Source organism: Barbatula barbatula (assembly GCF_947034865.1).
Source record: "Barbatula barbatula genome assembly, chromosome: 18".
Classification (NCBI taxonomy): Eukaryota; Metazoa; Chordata; class Actinopteri; order Cypriniformes; family Nemacheilidae; genus Barbatula; species Barbatula barbatula.
Genome location: NC_136781.1, coordinates 9800395 through 9817257, shown reverse-complemented (window position 1 = coordinate 9817257; position 16863 = coordinate 9800395).

Genomic DNA, 16863 nt, shown 5'->3' with positions numbered 1-16863 from the left:
AACTTGATCTTGAACTTGCTAAACAATATCTGCAGAATGACTTGGAAATTATTATTAATAAATTTTGAATAATTATATTTTTTAATAAACTTAATTACTTTGTAGTAGACATGAATCAATTCAGTATGCTCATTGTGTATGTTTAATACGTTTCAATGCAGAAGTTAAATAATGAAATAAAAAACTCATGTATCTGAAAAGTCTACTGTACTTGCCCACATAAACTCTTTAGAGGATTTATAATGGGTATTTATTTTAAATCGTTCAAATGAAAATAAGCAAAACTACACACTAACTAACAAATAGGTCAGTTTGACAATTTATTAGAACCATGAATAATGTTTTAAACAATGGAAGATGTTGCACATGGCAAATCTAGCCTTGTGTCAGGTAATATCTGGTCTGAGATAAATGCACTAAGCACTGCGAGTAATTCAGAATTTTAACTAAATTATTTACAAAAGGCTTGCCAGGTGTATTGATTTGGGATAAAAGTGTGTGCAGGGGAACGGACAGTTTGCTCATTAAAATGCTCCACATTGCCATAATTCCCTTAATTTATGAAGAGATGCACACATGCACAGGTGTTGATCTCCAAGGAGACCTGGTCTTCATTCCAGTATTAGCAGAGGTCTCTGATTGGAGCGTGATGGCATAATTACAGTATATACTCTGCCATCCCCATTAAACACGAGACATGTTAAAAGCATACAGTGAGTTAAGCCAAATTCGGTGACAGGTAGAAATACCTATTAACATACTTTTGATCATGCTAGGTTTTAAATGCATTAATATTCAAGAGGGAAAAGAACAAAGCCTTATTAAACACTAGCAAAACGGTGTTACAAACTGATCACAAACAAAACTTTATCAAGTTCCTGTATCAGTACTGTGAATACAAGAGACCATCCAAATTCAAATCTGCTTCAACCAAATGACCAAGTGCTAGCATGTGTGAGTATAATTTCACTCTATGTATTTATATTAGGGCTGTGCAATATGGACAAAATAATCATATGGCAATTTTTTTAAGGAATATTGCAATTGCGATTTTATTTGCGATTGTTTTCGCATTTTTAAACATGTTACATTCTAAATGTATTCAGTGCACCAGAAGTGCAAAACAAAACATTTCACAATGAAATAACATAGTATCAACCACAATACAACAGTAATAAACTGTCTTTAAAAATAATTTATGGTTAACTAACCTAAATTCCAGTCATAACAATAAATAAACTTAAAAATTATATTTAAGTGCACACATTTCACAATGAAATAACAAACCGTACAGTAGTATTAACTGCTTAATAAACAAAACTGAAAGAGACAACATAAAATAAATTAAGATTAACTAGCCTGAATAGTAGTATAAGTCTTTGGAAGCTGTCTTTACTGACGATGTACACAGGTCTTATGTCTTCGCATATGTGATAGGTGATCGCATCGGTCATTTGTTTGTGCCGTTTTGATTCTTTCTCATAAGGCGTGACTGTAACAAGCAAGGCGGGACGAGAGCTGTGAGGAAACAGCCAAGGCTGGAGACGTCATTTATAATGAGTGGTCTCCCATCACTCACGGAGGAGCTCCGGGAGCATAAAGGGACGAGCGACAGGAGGGTACGACGAGAGAGGACCAGGCCTGGAGTTTTAGTTTTGTTTTTGTGTGGCCGGCAATCATCCTTGAGGGAGCTGCCGGCATTTTATTTTCGTTTTGTTGTTTGTTTATTTTATTAAAAGCTTGTGTCATGTTCGGCGGTTCCCGCCTCCTTCCTTCCTTCCTTTATGGATCTGTGTTACAGTGACGCTTGCAAATGCTTGAATGATGGATACTTTGAGGTCTGCTTTGGTTAGTTTTGATGGACTTTGTCGACATGCATTGATCGTACAGTTTTTTATGGTGCTGTTTTAATTGTTGGAACAGGTTTGTTGTATTGCCCAGTTTGGTTGCAATAATCATTTCACAGGTCTTGCAAATTACCTTGCTCTCTTACACATCCTCTCTGCTGAATCCAAAATACTCCCAAACGACTGATGTTGAATTTCTCTTTGGCACCACATCATTTTTATTCTGACCTGCATCCATATTTTATGTTCTTTCCTCCCGTTCACCTTTTCTGTCCTCCCACTTCTGTTCTCCCACTTTCTGGTCATTTGCGCAGTGTGCCGAGTGAACTCTGATTGGTTAACCTCTTAAATATGCACACAAGAACGTTGGAGTATTCTGAATTAAATTATAAAATTAATAACAAAAAATATATAATTTATATAATATTAATAAAAGCGTAAGAAACTATTACAGACTTATGGGATGTTTTGGATGCATTTGATTTGTTGGCCCCACGGGTATTCATCCAACTCTCTCTGAATGTAAATCTCACTGGTAAAAATTCCGGAAAAGGTCATGTAGGATACCTCCTCCCTTGGTAGGGCTAATGGAATAGGGTGCAGGCAGTTCTTCTGTCATGAATGTAATTACATCAGGGGAATTCTGGAGCATTGCACACCATCAGCACTGAAATTTTACATTTAACACCATTGCACAGTTTAAGTCCTGTTGAATGAGATGAGGAAAGGATTATATTTAGTGCACATTATGGTTTATTAAGTGCATTGTTTATAATAATACCTTTTCATGTCTCGCATAATAAAATTGTCCAAACATACTTCTGTAAGAATTCTGATGTTTTTCCGTTTTAAAGACTTGCAAATTACAGAGTGATTCATAGAATAGCAGCAAAAGAGGTCAAAAGTTACACAGAAAAGAAAGAGGAATGATGTTATTACCTATATATATTTACAGTATTACTAAAAAAAGTGATAATAAAAGGTCAAATGAAAATGAGTTATGAAACTTTGGTTGTTTTTGAAATAATCATTTCCCCTTTTTCTTTCAAAAACCTATCACTGGAATAATCTAAGAGAGATGGTTTTAATTTCGTTATGCCCCAGAGCTACGACCCGAAATTAATTGTCCTTTTACATCAGAGAGAGCGTTCTCCTGAGAGAGCCTAAAGAACCGAGGACAAATGAGATCATAATGAAACTTAGAAAAGGTATTCCCACTGTACGCTCCACAGTAGCCCTGAATTATGCAGAATTAACAGTGCATGTACAGTATGTGTGCTGACTTGAAAACCCAGTAAGAACACTTGATGCACTTCTTTCCCCTTTCTTGTGTTAAATGATGACACAAGATGATACATTTTAAAATGACCCTTTTCCCTAAATATATTGCCGTAGACATTTCACAACACCATCGTTTGCTATTCGGCTAATGTTAATAGATAGTGTAAGGGATAATAAGCATTCTAGAGTTTATTTGGTTGGTTAAAGAACGGCGGGATGTGTTAATAATATTTCCGATTCAAAAGCAGGTTCATTCGATCAAACCGATTTTGTCCTCAGAGCTGAAAGATAGACGTAGACTGAGAAGTAACAGATAAAATCCATCAAAGTCCTTGGCCAAAGCAGTTTATAAAGTTAAACCTTTAAGACGAATGAAAAGTAAAGCTCATTTGATTGATTTTCTCTCCCTTCAGAGCTCTTCTTGATTTCAAGAGAGATTAGTCCAGCTGCACATACATAGGGTTATTCACATACATAGGGATTCACATACCTCTGTTTCCCTGCGTCATTGACATAATATAGCGCTGTGGTAATTACCTAATGATTACAAGTAATTTTGCTATTTCTGTGTGTCATGAGTTCACAGTCAATGAGATGACGTCTCTGATAGTGCTTCAGAGCTTTTGTGTAGATAAGTTTTATTAGTAATATTAAGGTTATCTGTGAAATAGAACTATTTATATAGTGTTATTTCTTGAAATTGTAAAAAGAGTTGAAGGCAAAATGTATGATGAAATGATCAGACACGTCTTTTAAATATTGAATGCAAACTTATAAAGGTGAATCTGAAAAATGACACTTTATCATTATTCACAATTTTACTGCAATAATTACAATGAATAGGCCGATACATAATCGTAGTAAATGCCGTAGAGTTCTCACTAAAACAAAGAAGTGAAACAAGTAAGATACAGAAAAAGCTTGGTTTTACAAACCTTTTTGTACGACCTTTCATGACAAAGTGAATTCGTTTTTTTCAATAGGCTGAAAAATGCACTTGTTATGTGAATGCAAAATACCATAGTCACCTGTATTTCAAGTGCTGCTAAGCAAAATAACATGTCACATCATATATCCTGCGAATACCAGTTTGCGTACAAAACCACTGACACACCGTTGTGTTGTGTAGTATCTGAGCTCAGTGGATTCAAGATCAGTTCTCGCTGAATGTGAAGACAGAGCCCTTTCGTGTGTAGCTAAATACAACAGAATATCTGGCCGCTGAATATATCCGACCACTATCTTCTCATCTCCGTGGCTGTAATGTTCCCATCAGTCCCGTAATGGATCACCTCCAGACTTCATCTGATTGAGAAGGTGAGGCTGGTGAGACTCCAGGCTGGTTTTGTCTGACCATTGCTCTTCTTCAGGAAGATACCTCAGGGGCTTAATGCACTATTGATTTGATAAGCTAATATATTTTTCTTTTCTACAATGGTAGGTTCATATTCTTTCAGGCTTTGATATGTCATGCAGGGCAGTGTTGATGAAAGGTCTGAAATTCCTTTGGAGTGTGAAAATAAACAGCATTACAGCATTATGTGGAGGCATATGTAGTACATAGATCCATAAATATGACGTTTGCGGCCTTGAAAATAGCCGGGTTTTGGAATTACAGTTTTCTTTCTTTTGAAAATTATTCTGTATTTTCTCTTTCCTGGGATGACCTGTTGAAAAATGGAAATTGCTTTGAAAAAGTAATCAAATCTCAGGGGTAGTAGAGCCATTGAGTCTTCCCTTAAGAGCTTGGCTCACTTTGTTCTCTTCTAAATTTTTTAAAGAAATAAAAAGATACTTTGAGATAACTACACTTATTCCGTACAGACCTTCTGGTCTTTTTCTCATGTCAAAATGTTCTGACATCCACAGAGAGGGAAAAGGTCAAACAAATGTTAATAGGAAATCACATTTTGACTGATCCGCTGAATGTAAATGGAAAACATCCTGTAGACAGGCTGTTCCGGAGCACTGGGCACGGTACTAATATGTCATTACTGAAACAAAGCCTTATTAGCATTGCTAATCAGCATCTTCATCTGTATTGCAACAATTAATGGAACTGTAAGGCTATGGCACATCTTCACCATGAACAATTCATTATTAGCAATCAGGTTACGTTAGACCAGGGAAAGCGGTTGGAAACATGCTGTGAAGGAGAGCCTTTAATGAGGTGACGGAGCAATGTGGGGAGCTTCCTTGCTGAAGATCTAAAATAAACTTCAGCGGAGTGATAAATCTATGGAAATAGAGTTCGTACACTTTCATAGGCTACGGAATTTCAAAAGAGCGAGCTAGAGCTGTAGATGTAGAAGCCGGGTGTGTTATTTTGATGATGTCCTTATATGGAAATATGGATGTAATGGGGATTCCTGAGCCTGTTGAAATTTTATTATAATGTGTGACGATTCAAATCGGTTTTGAACAGAAGGGGCCGCTGTTTTTTCTGCAAACTTGGTAAATGTGGATATGCTGATATTTCTTAAAAAAGTAAAAGTTAGGAAAAGCACAGACAAAGTCTTGGTTTGTTTATATTAAAGTATTATTACTTTTGCAGTATTCATTTTTGTTTTAATACTGCAATAAAGTTATTTGACATACACTACGACAATGTGCAACATTAGAGAAATAATAAAAGGGAAGTTGTTCATTTTTAATTTGCCTCAACTCATTCTGTAAAAACAATTGTAAACAAAACGCACCGTGAGCTGAGTTATCGTTACATCCCTATGAGGAAACTCTTTTGTTGATAATCTTATCTGTATTGTAAATGCATTAAATGAGATCTAATCAGAATAAATTACATTTATGGTTAAACAGCCATATTCTACATACAGTATTGTTTTTTTCACTTATTTGATAACTTGTTTTGAAACCTGCATTGGTACTTGAGGACCCCTTGACATTTGCGTAATTCTTGGGATAAATTGGTGAAGTTTCAGAGTGCCGAGGCAGTCTGCTGGAGCAGATAGAGGTTAAGTGTTTTGCTCAAAGCGCAGTGGTTGTGGTCAGGGGAGGTGGCCCTTAAGGAATTTCTACTGGTAGACCGAATGTTCCTGTTCATTGACCCGCCTGACCCTAACTACCACTATTTGGCTTACAAAGGGACAACAGAAACAATACAAATGAAGACACATTTCGGTAACCAAAAAGCTAATGGTCTGACCTCCAGCTCTTATGTGGAATGAGCAAAACGACAAAAGCTTTGCTGCCTTAAAGCCTTAGAGGTGCTCAACTTTTCACTATGATCACAGACTATGTGGCTTTTTATGTTACTTAGAAGATGTTTCTATGCCTTGCATGTTGATGCGTGTATACTGTATTACAATAACATGTCTTTAGTTTTTTTAATTGCTTATTAGTAAATTGTAGAAATTAACATTAAATATATATAGTTACCAAAAAATGAAAATGCTCTCATTATTTACTCACTCAAGTCGTTTCAAACCTGAATGATTTCTTTCTTCTGCAGAACACAAAATAAGATCTTCTTCGCAGGCAAACATTTAGGCAGGCAAACAGATCCCTTTAAGATGTCATCTCTGTTTGAAACATACCATTGCAGGTTACTTTACATTCTTTATATCCTTGGTGCAATGATGTCAAACTAAGTTTCCCTGCAAATTCGTACCAGACAGCTCAAAGGTATGGAAACCTATGGAAAGAAAGGTATGATATTCATTCTTATGCAGAACACACAAGAAGATATTTTGACCGAACTAAACACCATTGGACTCAAATGTATGGACACAAAACCACTGAGACATTTCTCAAAATGTCTTTTGTGTTCCACAGAAGAATCATATGTATGTTGTGAAAGACATAAGGGTAAATAAAGATGACAGAATTTGTATGTTTGGGTAAACTAACCCTTCAAGGCTTTTTAGCACTTTAATACTAAATACGCTTTTCAACATTTTCAATGACGTACGCTTTAGTTAAATAGAACAAGTGACTCAGGTAAAAGGAATAAACCTCAGAAAGTCTTCTGTGTTACATTTTAATATCCTGGTGCAGGAATTAAGGGGAAATAAGAAAGAGAGGAAGAGTTCTGCTCCCCGATTAGACCAGGAGTGGCTGGTGGGGAACTGTGGTCTTGTGTGAATTAGCTGAAGGAGAAGCCGAGACTGGCCCCCTAACCTTCATTAGCCACTGTCAGTTGACTGTGTCAAACTGGACAAAGCTTGTCGCCAGATAGTGGCCAAGATCCTGCAGGGAAAGGGACGAAGACAAATTGCCGCCAAAAAGAGATAAGGCTGTTATTAGAATCCTTCCTATCTCCAACAAATGAGCAGAGAGAACCCCATTAAAAAGCAGCATGAAGAGTACATGACATGTAGAGTCTCCGCTTCTCTCTGGGTGGACCGCGGTTTGGCTCCGGATATGATAACCATTACTGTACCACAATGCACTGGGTGGCTTGTGGAAGTTACCCAGCTACAGCCTAATAACATTTAAACACTGATTTTCTGACGGTAGTATGAAAAGGATGCTTGTGTTCAATGACAGTGATAGATATGGAAATAGGGGAGAGGGAGTAGATGGTCACCTATGGCTCTTGAAAATGACACCGTGCTTATTTAGATGAGAGTCAGAGTGACATTTCATTATCACAGATGGACGGTTTCCAAGAGAGAAGGCATGCTTGGACAGAGAATGAACATATGGCGGGGGAAACTGTTTTAGGGAAACAGTCCAGGTTTTTGGGTATGGAGAGAGTTTGCAGACCTCACACCACAGCTGGCTATATATGACTACACTGACAATTATGTTACATTTGACAGAATTGGACTAAATTCTTACTGACTACCTATTGTAGACTTTGTTATATTCTGTGATCTAGACAACCAAATCTGGCAGTTTGCACCACGGCGTTCTATCAGTCAATAGTTTTGCTGCAATTGCTTGTGCGACTGCGAGTGAGGTTGTTTGTTGGATACATGTGTTTATGAGGCAAGAAATAAGCCAGATGGTGTTGCAGACCCACAGAGCGAAGGTAAAGCACTGGTGTTTAGAAAGCTGAGGCTAATGATATCGAAAGAAACCGGTTGAAGAATGTGCAGACATTTTTGCAGTCCAGCTTTCCTTTATATTTATTTTCACCCCATCATGTACAATAAAGTATCAAATAGTTCATTTAGAGATACGTGACAGCTTGCTCTGTCCCTCCCATGGGATAGACAGATGTTTTCAGTGGACCTAATCAGCAAAAGCAAACACACACATATGCACACACACAGTGAAAAGCCAAGTTTTAGTCCAACAATTTGCAGGACTTCTAGGAAATAAAGCAGTTTTATGCTCCCCCATGCTTTTCCTTCATTGTAAGTGCATTGAATAGTTGGGAGAACAAAATCTCAAAATGATTTTCCTGCTCAGCTGCGCAAACAAACACCATCTTTTTTGAGGTGCATTATCATAATAGTCCATTATAGTGAGAGGTAATTACCCCTCGGCCAACATATAGATCTGTTCTGTGATTCGTAGAGTCTCATTTACACTCACTGTCAGCTCTTCTTTTAGAACAAAGCATGAAAACACTTTATGGCTCATATTTTAGCCAGTGTTAGACAGTGTTAGTTTTTTGTGTTGATGTAGCTTCAAAACCAAAACCAGAAGAGATAATAAATTACATTTTATGGTACCATCATTTACAATAGCAAATCATTAGCAATATAAGTAAGTATATGATTAAATGTATTTGTGTAAAATAGCTGTAAATACTAGAGATGCACCGGTCTATTGACCAACAATAGGCATAACATAGCAACTTTCCACGGCGGATAGTTTAAAGACAGCCAACAGTCAGGGCAGATATATTCTGTCAATTAAAAGAGGACAGAAAAATGCAATGAATTTGTCATCTGTATGTAGAAAATGTTAAGAAACATCACAAGTTCAATATTGTCATTATATGAATTAATAACAATTAGAAAGTTAAGAATTATTCATTCATCTTCAGAATCTGTATCGGCAGATATCACTCAGCTATGGGTATCGGTGGAGAAACTGATTATCGATGCATCTCTTGTGAATCTCTAGTGAATATCCATTTGTATATACCCACACTATTATATGTATATTTCAAGTCCGAGTAAAGTCACACTATAATATGTGTTCTGAGTTTGTCACACAACAGAAAAGTGTGTTATTATACACCCAGCCAAATTTGAATGGAGAACAAAAAACATCCAGCATTCAAAAAATACATGGATTTAAAACAAATAGGCTCATATGTTCGCCACAATCTTTCCTTGAAGAGTGTTAGTGTGTAATGCTCATTTCAAAGTTCTGTCCAATTTAAAATAATGTAATGGTTAATTATTTTGCTTCAATATGTTTCCAAGAAAACTCTGGCTAATGACATACTGCAGAATGAACAAAACAGCTTATGGCTTCTGGGTGAGACGAAGCAACTGCAGATATCCAATGTTCTTTTTGTCATTCAGTGTTACAGAACTTTAAAAATGCATAAAAAAACTTAGTATTCAACATGGTCTAAGGCCAAGTATTTTATATTCTTATTTAAAAGCAAAGGGTGTACCTTTGCAAAATTCTTATTCTGGGGATTTGAAAAACTTATTTGAACACGGATTCCAAAACCTTACCGAACACATACACGCACACACAATGTGCTTAGAGCTAATGTAAGGAAGTGAGAAAGATGAAGGAGAGAAATGGGGGAGCTATAGTGAAAGACGATTAGGGTTCCCAGCAGTCGCCATGGTGCAGAGGATGATTGATGTGATTAATAAAGTTGTCATGATCATTGCTCCTGATGCCGATCTGAGAGGCAGTGACGCAGTGACTGTTGTCTCACACTGGCACTCTGGAGTTTACCCAGTGTACCTGCTGTATATAAATATCCCTTTAAGGCAGGGCACTTCAATTACTCACTTTCGGGCACCATTTAATCGAGGGGGGTGTAACATGTTTCAGAGTAATTATTAACTGTTGACACTTTCAATGTAAGTAGCTTGTTAACATGAAAGACAAAACTGATACTGCGTGTTTGTTTACATTAGACAGGCAGACAATTCTGCCATGGTGTGCCATATTGCAACAAATGGCTTGATTCTCAGCAACTCACTGTCTGATATAGTTTAAAAACAATATTGTGCAGTGCGCATGGAGGAGAAAGTTACTGCTTTCTTTTCTTCAGTTATTATCTGTGCACAGTGCTTAATTTGTAAATTCAGAGGTTCCGGAATGAGTGGCCGTGGCAGATCCGGCAAGTAAGTAGGGGGACATGAGGGTCTGAACAGTGAAAAACAAATAGGAGGTTGTACATCATTGAGCAGACTAATGTGTATGTGAATTGAAAGCTGTGTTCAATTTTGTTTTCTTGACATTTAAAAGGCAAAAAACCCTTTTTATACCAAAACGCACACCTTGAAAATGTTTGTTTTAAAAATAAATCGTAATCCACGAAGTCGAGGACTCGTTTTCTTCGTAGCTTTTCCTTTGGTATTGCTGATTATGTATTCTGAATTGGCCAGTGTCTCAAATGAGCTTTTGTGCTGAATGTGTTGAAGTAGTCAGCTGTTTTGTTTTCTGCGGTCTGGGCAAGCACAGCATCCAAGAAGGCTTGATCAATGGTGATATGCGGTGTAATTAATCCTGAGTTCGCCTTCAGGTCAGCAGCTACCTTCCGGCAATTGAATAGAGTGGCTAAATATGCAATTAGAGTCTTTTGTAATTGCATATGACCTCAGCTGTCACTTCCGTTCTTGGCATGTCTAGTTTCTGAGCACTTGAAAGGGAATTACCGAATGGACAACAGTCAAACGGGTTCTCAGATTTGTTATGTCAAACTTATAATTGTATTAGAGGAGACCGGGGGATAGCTGTCACATGACAAAGTTGTCAAAAGTGCTAACTTTCACATTTTGAGCCGAAGTCTACTTTGAGAGTTTTTATCTAGGGATATGAAACTGTTACATAAAGTAACTAGAGAATTTAATTCGCCAATTAAATTAATGAAATCAAATGCATTAATTTAAATAATATAAATAAAATAATATAAAACAAATAATAAAATATTTTATAATAATACACTTTATAAAATTAAATGAATGCCTTTTGCTGAAGGTCTATAATGGAAAAATAATAATAACAAAAGTCTCAAATGTGTACATTCTGGCAAGAGTCAACTGTATACTGTCATTAAGGTATATAAAAACAATTCATATTATTTTTTAATATCAGTCTTTTTTTGTCAAAAAATTGTCAAAAGCGCTATATAAATTTAATTAAATTCATGTATATTTGAAGAGTTTGGTTTCAAATTGAGATCAACTCCTCTCTTCCCCCATCCTTTTGGCTAACACAGGACTAAGATGTTTGTCTGTTTAGGGATACTACTGTATAGCAACAAAATGGCGAAATACAACCCGTGGTGTATGTAGAAAGAAGGCAATACAAACCTAAGGTTTCATTTTGTAAGGTCTATATAGACCTCTGAAGACAGAGTTACTTATATTATATTGCATTTCTGTCAAAAGATCCTCCAAAAAATGACACCCTTGACCTTTAAAGCTAACCTGAAGAATATTTACTGAAGTAAAAAACTTCAGTAAACTCTACCTAACTTGAATTATATCGGTAACAGGAGAACTTCTGGTGATGCTGGCACATCTTTTCATGGAAAATAGAGAGCTGATTCTACTTTGCCAACAGAGATGTTCTGCTCCATTACAAAAGAGAACAGTTTAAGTCTTGAAATATGCTGTTTAGTTACAAATTCAGTCATTATGCTTAGAAAATGTGCACAACTAAGCTGTTCAAAGATAAAAAAAATTGTTGCTAACAGCATGTTGTCACAGCCTGAGGGAAACCTTTTTCAGCCACTTCATATCCATGCAGAAATGAATAATAAGAAACAAACAGTAACAAATGTGTGAATTGAAGAATGATGATAAATGCACGAGGCTATCTGATTCATTGTTACACAGTGTACTGTTACATTTTTCACCAAATAAAGCAAGCTGTAATGAAGATCCATAAAAGGGAAGGAACAACGTACAACAAACTTAAATCAAAATCAACAAACAATAACATGGAAGTAAAACAAGAACATAAATTGCACAAATGTCCGGGCCCGGTCCTCTCTCGTCAACAGTCCTGGGTAGAGCACTGTTTTTAACTTTTCTCCATCTTTTTTTCTCCTCCTAAGTTGGATGATTCTTTGGACTTAAAATAACTGCCCTCATTATCCAAATGTAATGTAATGTGTTAGAACACCATGTATCACGTAACTAATGTGATTAGAGTATTTATCTCAAACCTCTTGTTTCTGCACAGATAGACACACATCGGACATCTGACAGCACATCTGCCCCTCAGCGCAGCTGTTTCAGAGATTTTGTGCTATATAACCTTTTCTGAGGTTTGTCGGTCCATCCCCTGGAGGCCAAGTGTTGCCCAGGAGAATCAGTTGGATGAGAACAGTGGCAGAACAGATTTATGGGGGCAGAACACAGCATCATGGGCCACTGACTGAGTAGTAAGCGAGAAAAGTGTATAAATTGCTTTAAAACCGGTAACCTTCCTCATCATACCACATTTGAATGGCCTTCCCATAGGCCCGCTAAATCTCCCAGGACAATTTAAAATCATTTTGCTTTAGAAGGATGGAAATTAACAAATAAAATGATTTCACTGACAAAATTGTTGGTGTTCAAGAGCAATCATTATTTGATCAGGTTGATCCAAAGTCTCTGTCTGTAAGGTTGTCTAATGCACCGGTACTCAAAACTCTCTCCCTCTTTCCCGTGAGGATAGTTAAGATGATGTGGGTCTCTGCTACTCGCAGCGTATTTAGAACATGGAACCCCCCCATACCACCTGTCAGCTTAGTGTCTGTTGCAGCTCTCTCTCTCTCTCTCTCTCACCCACCTTCCCAATCCAGTGCAAATCCTCTATCCTGATGGATTCAAAGCTTCAAATTCAGAGCTCTGTGTAGATTAAAAATTGTACCCAGTGGAACATAAAAACGCAATTCATGCATGCACACACATTCACACACTCGTATACGCTTACTTACAAACAAACAGGGTCTGCAATTCTTGATAAAATTTGGAGCAGAAGAGTTCTATCTGAATATTTTCTCAGGGTTCAGATAGAAGTGTGCTGACAGGAATGAGCTACTAAATATGCATATAAATAATAATTAATAATTATAATAATGATATAGTAGAATTGAAGCTCCAATTGAAGTTTGCCAAAATATTGGCATTAAATGTGCACTCAGTAATACTTTTTGTTTATGTGTCGTTTAATTTTTTTATGCTGGCCAATGTGGCAGTCATATTAGACCTACGTATATACAGCCACCTGGGGAAATTCAGTGCTGATTTGATATGTTTCCCTTTGAAGACTTATTTTGATTTAGACTTGGACACCTAGTGGCCTGGATGCAGCATCACACAAATGCAAACGTTCCAATCTTCTGTTGTAAAAATGCTTTATTTACTGTACTACGAGTCAACTTTTACTGAACATCTGTAATTTCTTTCATTTTTATTACAGTTTGCACTATTCTAAACTAATGCTGTCTAACTGATTAATCATGAACGATTAATAGATTCCAAAATACATGTTTATTCATATAAAATGTGTGTGTGGTGTTTGTTTATATAATATGCGTGTGTGGTGTGTGTATACAGTATATGTTAATAAAGTATAAGTACATTTGTACACATACACATATACATTGTATACATTTATGAATTTGTTGTAATATATATGTATACATAATATACATTATATTTAAATATGAATGTGTGTGTGTGTGTGTGTGTGTGTGTGTGTGTGTGTGTGTGTGTGTGTGTGTGTGTGTGTGTGTGTGTGTATATATATATATATATATACCTAAATATACATTTGTTATATATACACTACATATATTATATACATATAAATATAAACACCAACACACACAATTTTTATAGAAACACAAACATTTATTTTAGAATCGATGAATCACGATGAATTTTCGCTGCAAGTTGCTTTGTATAAAAACGTCTGCTTAATGCCTAAATTGATTTGACAGCATTTTTTAAAGCATTCAAAATTAAGAAAATGTCACTTCTTGATCTTATGAAAATTCATCATATGTTTCTTTGCCCATTTAAAAGCATTTATTTAAGACATTGACAATACTGCTGCTGCAGCAATCCAACTTCCACTGGCAACAGTAACCATAGCAACTGGCATTTTCTGCACACAGTCAGATCCAAGATGTATAAAATATCAAAACATTGCGATATAATTCTTCAAAGCGTGGCACAGCGCATTCCTGACTTACTTTTGTAAAAGGCAGAGATACATGAACATGGTACTCATATTTCTCGGCTAAACACGCTAGTGATCAAAAGCACTATTGTTATATCCTATATAGTGTATCAGTAATACCTTAGAGAGCACGTCATGCCAATAACACAATATAATAATGAAATGGGCCACAGGGCCAGATCTTCCAGGAACAGAATATCACTCACTGCCGTCAATGATTAAGAAAATGTGAAAATATGCATGTGACAACCCAGAATGCACCTGCCAATGCATTGATTCATCAACGAGAGCTTGAAAACAGTAGGGTTCTGCTGAAATAAAACCATGTGCAAATGAAAACAGATGCATAGGGCAGGATAAGGATTTCTGTGTCCTTTAATTATTGACATAGGAATTTTCCATTTGAATGCCGTCTCCTTGATACTAAGACATTCGCATTCTGCTTGAGGTGAATATAAATTGGGTTTAAGCAGATATGCAAAACAATATTTATTTCTGTATATATGGATGAATTATTCATTCATTCACTTTTAGACTGCTGGACAATGTATCCCATTGAGAAAGTAAAGAGCATTGTGAGAGCCTATTTACAGAAAATATGCATCATGAAAGTTGCAGTAAATTCATAACAATTCAAACAAACCTTTTGGTTTGAGTTCTTTTTTGTGGGGGGGGGGGGGGGTGGCTTAATCCAAGTACTCAATCAAGAGGGAGAGAGTGAAAGCTGTATGCAAGAAAATGTAACTGTCTTTGTTGAAAAAAATTGCCATTAGTGTCTATTGCTGTACTAGTACTTCCTGTTCCTAGATGGAGTGTTTGTAGATAACGCAGTAATAAATGCTGCATAAATGGTCATTATTAATGTATCTGTCAAGCTGATTTAGTTTAGTATGGCTCGTGTTATTGTACTTTAATGAGATTTACACATTCCAGTAGTGGATTTATTAACATTTTTATGTATTTTATTTTAAAATTACCTGTCTATATTCAATTTTCTTCCCGGTGTTTCAGATTTTAATGACTTTTAACAAGTGTCATGTTTAATATGTAGTAGTATTTATTCTGTTGTTTATTTTTAGTCAGACAAGTGTTTTTTCACAGTGTTTCACTGATTCTTTTAATCTTGAGCTCATAGTTTTATCTTTAAAGACCAGCAAAACTGAAGTTGCGAATGTTGGTTTGTCTTCTCGTTGGGTCCACAAAAGAGGAGGCAGCAAGCACGAGCAGACCTGAACTACTGAACACCTGCAGATACTAACAGGTTTATTCACATGCCAGAACACATACACAGCCAGAGATGGAGACAGAAGAACTCAGACACACAGAAGAGAGAGAGAGAGAGAGAGAGAGAGAGAGAGAGAGAGAGAGAGAGAGAGAGAGAGAGAGAGAGAGTGGATGGGTTGATGTGAAAGGTTGAGGAAAGAACAGAAAATAGAAACAAGGCAGTGACGTCAAGCAATGTTTACCCCCCCCACATAATGATGAATTCTGCATGAACGTCCAGACAATATCGCTGCTATAGAATATGCTATCTCTTAAATGTCCTGTGTGAAGTTTTTTGGAGGATCTTTTGACAGAAATGCAAAACAAATAAGTATGTCTTCAGACATGAATAACGACTTTGCATTATGAAGAGTTATGTTTTTATAACCTAAGAATTAGCTATTTTTCTATACATACACCGCGGGTCCCTTGCATGGAATTCACCATGTTGTTTCTACAGTAGCCCTAAACTGATAAACTAATCTTCAGAGCGCATTTTGTAAATACGTTATCACCTTCGGCAAAGAAGCGAAAATGCGACAAGCGTGCTGTCTTCTCATGCTTGACATGGTCAATTTGTTAAATATGAGTTGGACCTATGACGTTGTATTTCTGTGCTCGATACACTCCCCCAGCATCTGTATAGGTTTCGGATAGTGTTTTTCAAACATTAAAATCCGTTTCGTAACAACTTTTCTTAGTCCCTTATTGGAGAATTCTCCTGGAAAAGAAGGCCCACGCGTCAACCCACTAAACCATTAAAAAAGAGCACGCCCCCGCGTCAACCAGGGATAATGGGAGAAGGAGCATGCGCACACCTCAACCAGCTGGAGCAAGAGAGAGAGAGAGCACTGCGTTCTGCTGTGTTTGTTTGTTTACTGCATTTCGGAGAGGAATGCTATGTTAACAGTAGATATAACTCGGGATTTGGAGATCATTTGAAACTGAAAGATGGAGCGGTGTGTGTTTTGTTGGCAATGGGTGCACATGTATTTTAGAACAACACCCCCTTCCAAACATAGGAGGTGGTATGTTTTCAGAAATAGTCGTATAGCTGTATCTGTCTTTTATAGATGTGATCAAACTAAAGACTCTACGGATATTTGAAGGGCGTGATACTACTCTGTAAGCACTCAAGATTAACATAAGGTATGGCCACTTTAAAATATGACAATTAATC